Below are 7,017 nucleotides of genomic sequence, written 5' to 3' on the forward strand. Positions count from 1 at the left end.
AACATGCCGTCTCCGTGGTCTGAATCACATTACATCATCATCTCTGCGCAGCATGGCCAGGACACTCACTTCCTGATTCTCTTAAAGAGCCAGTGCACACAATACTAATGGCAGAGCCAGAACAGGCGGACTCTTCTTGTTTTTACTCAAGTCAACGTGTGCCTTTCCACCACCAGCCGAAGGTCACCAACATGGCGGTCACGTTCCGCATCCCTGCGCTAAATATATGCAGGGCTTCTATTTTTGCCGGTTGCCGGAACAGAGCGCATCAATTCAGCTAAAATCTGATTGTGTTGGACAGGAAGTCATGCACAAACCCAAACTAAATTATCCGGTTCACTTTCAGAATGAAATAGTCCGCCTTCAAGGTGGATCATATTTTACACTTTGAAACATCCTAATGGGCGGGGACGGACATTAACCCTTGTGTAATGTTCAAATTGTTGTTACTCAGCCAGCGTTTGTGGGTCTGATGGACCCGTTGCATTTTGTGGCTTTTAATGCCTCTCAATCAAACACTTTTATGTTAAAATACTGAACAGATGTTTATTGGGATAAAGTAAACATCTGTTCAGTATTTTAACATAAAAGTGTTTCATTGTGAGGCATAAAAAGCCACAACGCTGGCTGAGTAACAACAATATGAATGTTGCACGGAAAATGTATCTGCCAGTTTCTGCATCCCACAGGGATTCTTCTTTTGTGTTTCTGCACCTGCGACACTGCCTGCTCTCATTTTCTCGCACATTTGACCCTCTGATGTTCTGTGTACCTACATTCTGTCCTCCTCCTGTCTAGGCCTGCTGTGTGTGTGTGTGTGTGTGTGTGTGTGTGTGTGTGTGTGTGTGTGTGTGTGTGTGTGTGTGTGTGTGTGTGTGTGTGTGTGTGTGGGGGGGGGGGGGGGGTACACAAAATGTCCACACTTATATTAGCCCCGGGTCCACATCTTATATGTAATAGAAATGTGTAGGGGGGTGTGTGGTCATTCTGATATATGTTCTTCACAGAAAATGAGCCAAAGTCACGGAGTCTCAGTTTGAAAAATTAATTAATTGTATAATTTTTCTTTTAATAAAAAATGAAAACGGGTTCCACAGACCCGAACACCACACAAGGGTTAAGTCAACTTGTCAAAAGGTTTTCAGACTTTATTTCACCTTGTTCACCCAAATGCTGATTCTGGATGTCCAAAAATAAATAATCATATACAGGCATATCAGGGGCAGCTATGTGCCGATATGGGGTCCTGTGTCAAATGCCAGCTGATATGGGGGCGGGGAAGCAGGGGTATGGTTTGTGGGAGTTGTGTGTGTACAACCCTGGCCAGGGATGATGTTACTGTTGTGTAGTTGCTTGCTACAATAAAAATAAAAAATAGTTCTGCAAGACAAAACTGACGTCTTTTTATTTTTTAAATGTTTTTAAATTTTAAACAACATAAAAAAAGACAAGATACACTTACCATTAGTGCATCAACCCAAGAAAACCCTCCCTCACCCATTCACACTCATCCACACTCATTTACACAAAAGGGGCTGTCTCTTTCTGTTATTAAAAAAACTTCTGGTTTCTACAATATAGAATAGCACAGTCTGCAAGGGATACAGTCTTTAGAGCACACATTATTGTGTGTGGTGCTGGTCTACTAACATTTTCATTAATTACAATTTTTTATGTAATTGTTTTTATATTGCTTTACTTTCAAACTAAACAAACAAAGGACCTTAACTTCACCAGACCGGGTTGTCAATGAAATCAGATTGTTCAAAAGGGTTCTTAAAACCAGGTCCAGTTCAGATTACGTCCAGATCGGGCTCAGCAACACACACCTTCACCCATGTACACCGAAAACCAGGGAACACAACAGGTTGCATACAATCCACAAACAAAAATACATTTTCAAATTAAGCACCCATGTACAGTCCAGATCACATCCAAGTCGAACTCAGCAACACAAACCTTCATTTATGTACACTTAAAATAGGGAATACAACAACAGATTGCATATCATATATAAACAAAATTACATTTTCAAAATAAGCATTTGAGGACTTCCCATCTTTTTTTATGTTTTTTGGCATCATTATCGTTTTCAACCATATAATTTTCTAAAGTTAAAACATACTGAATAAATGTTTTAAAGAAAGAAATAGTAAGTGAATATCTGTCTGAACTCTCCTAAAATAAAAGAAACCACATCAAGCTTCATAAACAAACTAATCTTTAAACACATTTTTTCAACTTCCACACAAAACAAAGACACAATATGACAATACCATAACAAATGCTGGGTGGATTCAGGCTCCTGACAACAAAATCGGCAATCATCTGACTCTGTCATATTCCATATTTTTAACATATTTCCCGTGGGTAAGAAGTTATAAATAATTTTAATTTGAAAATAACGATTTTGCACATCGATAGTGGTTTTGTAGATTAATTTGAATATTGCATCCCACGGCAACGGGCAGTCAAAAAAGTCCTCCCATTTTCCATATGTGTTGTATGGGGCAGCCTTCAAAGATTTCTTTATTAAATAAAACTTATATATTTTTCTATTTATTTTAGTTCCTTTTTGCCAACTAGAATTTCTTATTAAGGGTTTACAAACTAATAATTTAGTAGTTCCATAATTAATTTGTTTCCATCTTTCCCCAATGACTCCAGTTAGTTGATTAAATGAAAAGCTTGAACTAGCATCACCATACATAGTTGTAAATTCATCATATTTCATAATTTTACTATTCTCATTGATAATGTCATTGACAAAAATGATTCCACTTTCAAACATATTTTTCCAAAAGAAAGGCTGACGTCTTTTTAACAAGTCAAGTTAATGCCTTCAAAGATGTGCCCGCCTGTGGGTATTGATGGACAGCAATAGCTCGAGACGTTCTGCGGTGTTTACTTAAGTGTTTACTTTTTTACATGATTATGCGCGGATTCGCGAGGTCTCGTAAAAGTCTGCACTATTTCGCTGCACGGCGGAGCCGCTACAGAAGGGCGGTGGGGATTGCCGGACAGCAGATGGCGTTGCTGTTCCGTGGCCGCTACGTTTTGCTGGCCTTCCGCAGCCTGCGTTAATCAGGGCTGCTGTCAGATAACTATTTCACCAATCTAATGTGAAGCAATGATGACGTTTGACTCCTTATCACCAAGCAAACTGAGCCAGGCAGTCACAGGACTTCACACAAACTTTCCCAAGCCGCACACAGAAGTATGGCAAAAACAATGGAAGAAACAATGGCATGCTACTCACATTTAAAATCAGAATCAGAAATAATTTAATAATCCCCGAGGGGAAATTAAGTTTATTAGCACAATCTCATTCAAGAGCAGACAAACATTACAGGGAGACAGAACAGGATCGCTGACGGGTCTGCCAACTTTCGCCGCCCCTTACAAAAAAGTTGAGGGCCTAAGCTCGGGCCCCTGCAGAGGGGGTCCAGAGCAGACCTGATGCAACCAGCCATTTCTACATACAGCTACAAAAGTAAAACAACAACAACAACAAAACATATACATTGTGGTGGCCTCTGCGGTGTTCCACACCATCGTCTGCTGGGGTGGGGGGAGCATGGCCATAGACAGGAGCAGACCCAACAAAGCAAACAAGAGAGCAGACTCCACCATCGGCCGCCCACTAACTCTCGGCCAGTGTCCAGTCTGCATGGATTAGCGAGAATGGGTCTAAGGAGACGAATGTGTCCAATACCTGCTTATTCAGCCAATACACTGTAAAGCTTGTCCGTCCCCGTCCGTCCCGGCGGTCAGCGCCAGCTCCGCAGCCCTGTCTCTTCATCCGCATCTCCTTCAGTCTCTCCAAATGGACTATGGTGTGGCAGAGACCCAGCAGCTGGTCTCTGTGGCCAAAAAGCACCCGGGAGGCAAATCCAGAAGTTCAAAACACCTCACAGTACATCAATGTTTACATTAAAGGCTACAACAAATAACAGCTATGTAATGCCGTGCCATTTATGTCGGACTAAAAACGTCAACATTTCAAACCTGAGAAACACGTTACGGTAAGTTGAAGATGTTCTTTATGTTTTGACTGGCATATGCTAAGATTTGTCCTTTAATAATTTCATATGAAACTGTCGAAAGTGTATTTTTTTGCATGCTATTGTCTCTCACAAACACAACTACAGATGTAGCACAATTATCATAAAAATAGCTACGAAATAAAACTGATTTTATTCAAAACTAGGAATACTTGTGGGATCTGAACCGAGGATGTCGTTGTGGCTTGTGCAGCCCTTTGAGACACTTGTGATTTAGGGCTATATAAATAAACATTGATTGATTGATTGATACTTTATTAATCCCAGAGGGGAAATTGAGATTTTCAGCACAATCCCATCCAAGATCAGACAAACATTACAGAGAGAAAGGATCGCTGACGGGTCTGCCAACTTCCTGCTCCGCCAACTTCCTGCTCCGCTTACAAAAAAAAAGGTGAGAAATTGGTAAACTTTGGGGGGGAGAGAATAAAAAAATATTCAGTCAAAGGCTGGACTCCCAGGAGGAAGTCCAGACTGAGGCCAAGGAAAACAAATTCATAGCCATAGCACACATAAACTAGTTACATATAATCACCAACATTTGCAACAGAGGAAAGGGAGTGGGAGCTACGGAGGTCGGCTGCTGCTGTATAAGCGCTAGTCAGCCATCCATCACCCCTAAGGGATTCAAGCGTCGAGACCGTTGGATGGAGGGTGGGGTACGTGTGTGTGCCGTATACAGTATTTATCGTGGATGCATGTGTGTGTGTAAGCCTGCAGCGTGTCTCTGTTTCGCAGCCTTGGTGCGACTGCAGCCGCCAGTCAGTCCAAAGTCAACAACAACAGGGTGTGTCCTTGAGAGAAAATAAGGGAGTTTGTTATGTCTTCGCCGCACATTTGGGAGAGTCTTGGAGCCAGGGAAACAATCCAAATAAGAATAGTTTGTATGCGAGTGAAAATTTCACTCTAAATTGTCTATTACTGGTCCTCAAATTCATCCTGCATGGCAGACAGTATAATGTTGTCCAAATCACAGCGTCCACAGTTCTGCGAGCATCCTCCAATCATTTGTGGCAGCTTTGGGGTACTTTGAAGACTGCCAGCAACTTCCAATTTGTCGACAATCCAGAGCAACTCTTACTCCAATCAGCAGATGTCCTGGTGTCATAATTCCGAATAGGTGGATATCTTCATGTATTCGACTGAAATGGTCGCCACACTCCTTCTTCTCCCAAGAGTCTGTCGTGTGTCCAGCAACAACCGCTTCGTCAAGACAAGCATGTTCCCCCAAACCCAAGATGTTGTCAATTTTTGTTGAGAGGTTAATTAGTTCCAATGTTTAGATTTGGAGAGCAGTGCAAAAAGAGTTAACAAGAAAGTTAAGACAAGACAAGACAAAGAAACAAGCAGGAGATATAAGGGAGAGGAGTGCCAGTGAGAAAAAAGTAAACCTAATCAATAAACCTAATAAACAAGCATAAAATGGGGGCAATTCTTCATTGTCATTTCACTGACCAAAGCAAAGGTATTTTACATTTGTTCAATCTAGTGTACGCAATATATTACCGTTGTTGGTATCATAATTGTACAGCACAGTGGTACAGGGGTTAGTGCATATGCCTCTCAATACGAAGGTCCTGGGTTCGTTCCTCGGGTTTGGGGTCTCTCTGTGTGGAGTTTGCATGTTCTCCCCATGACTGTGTGGGTACTCCTGCTTCCTCCCACCTCCAAAGACATGCACCTGGTGATAAGTTGATTGGCAACACTAAATTGGCCCTAGTGTGTGAATGTGAGTGTGGATGTTGTCTGTCTATCTGTGTTGGCCCTGTGATGAGGTGGTGACTTGTCCAGGGTGTACCCCGCCTTCCGCCCAAATGCAGCTGAGATAGGCTCCAGCACCCCTACTACCCCGAAAGGGAGAAGCGGTAGAAAATGGATAGATGGATATTTGTACATATCGTATTTTCTGATGTTGTTCAGTTATTATTTTGTTGTTTCTCTGTCTTATCCCCCTCTTGTCCCCGTAATTCCCCCCTCTGTCTTCTTTTTATCACCTCCTTCTACAGTCTGGCTGTGTCAAGCGTTGCATACTGTATGTCCATTTGATAAAGTCAAATTCAAATAATGCAACAAGAGAAATATCCCACACTTCTCTTTTGTAAAGTAAATCTGTATAGCAGATATGGACATCTACGTCAACAATGTGATTTTCCTGAGTGGCTGGACAGGACATGTTTTTTTTTTAAAAATGGTGACTATAATGGTAAACTATATTTGTTATTGTTGTGTGTGTGTCTAGATGTAGGTGTGGATGGAGCTAGCACAGCGGTGTGCTTAATCATGCATGCAGGTTGATGCTGTATGCAGGCCATACGTGATGCTGTGTGATAATGTTTGTCCCCTGTCCTGCGGTGATACTAGCTCTTCTTATTATGTCTGTTACGGGGAGCAGTGCAGCGGAACCCAAGATGCAAGGCCGAGTTGTTTGCAAAACGCAAAAGTCTTTAATGAGTTCCAAAAAGGTGCAGCAAAAGTCTAGGGAAAAAATGTTGACAAAAAGTGCAGCAAAGGGCTAGAGAAAAAAATGCTAAAGTGTAGCAAACGGCTAGGGAGTAATGCTACCAAAAAGTGTAGCAAACGGCTAAGGAGTAATGCTTCCAAAAAGTGTAGCAAACAGCTAGGGAGTAATGCTACCAAAAAGTGTAGCAAACGGCTAAGGAGTAATATGCTACCAAAAAGTGTAGCAAACGGCTAAGGAGTAATCTTCCAAAAAGTGTAGCAAACGGCTAAGGAGTAATGCTACCAAAAAGTGTAGCAAACGGCTAAGGAGTAATGCTACCAAAAAGTGTAGCAAACGGCTAAGGAGTAATGCTACCAAAAAGTGTAGCAAACAGCTAAGGAGTAATGCTACCAAAAAGTGTAGCAAACGGCTAAGGAGTAATGCTACTAAAAAGTGTGGCAAACGGCTAAGGATTAATGCTACCAAAAAGTGTAGCAAACGGCTAAGGAGTAA

This window comes from Entelurus aequoreus, linkage group LG18, assembly GCF_033978785.1.
Source record: "Entelurus aequoreus isolate RoL-2023_Sb linkage group LG18, RoL_Eaeq_v1.1, whole genome shotgun sequence".
Taxonomy (NCBI): domain Eukaryota; kingdom Metazoa; phylum Chordata; class Actinopteri; order Syngnathiformes; family Syngnathidae; genus Entelurus; species Entelurus aequoreus.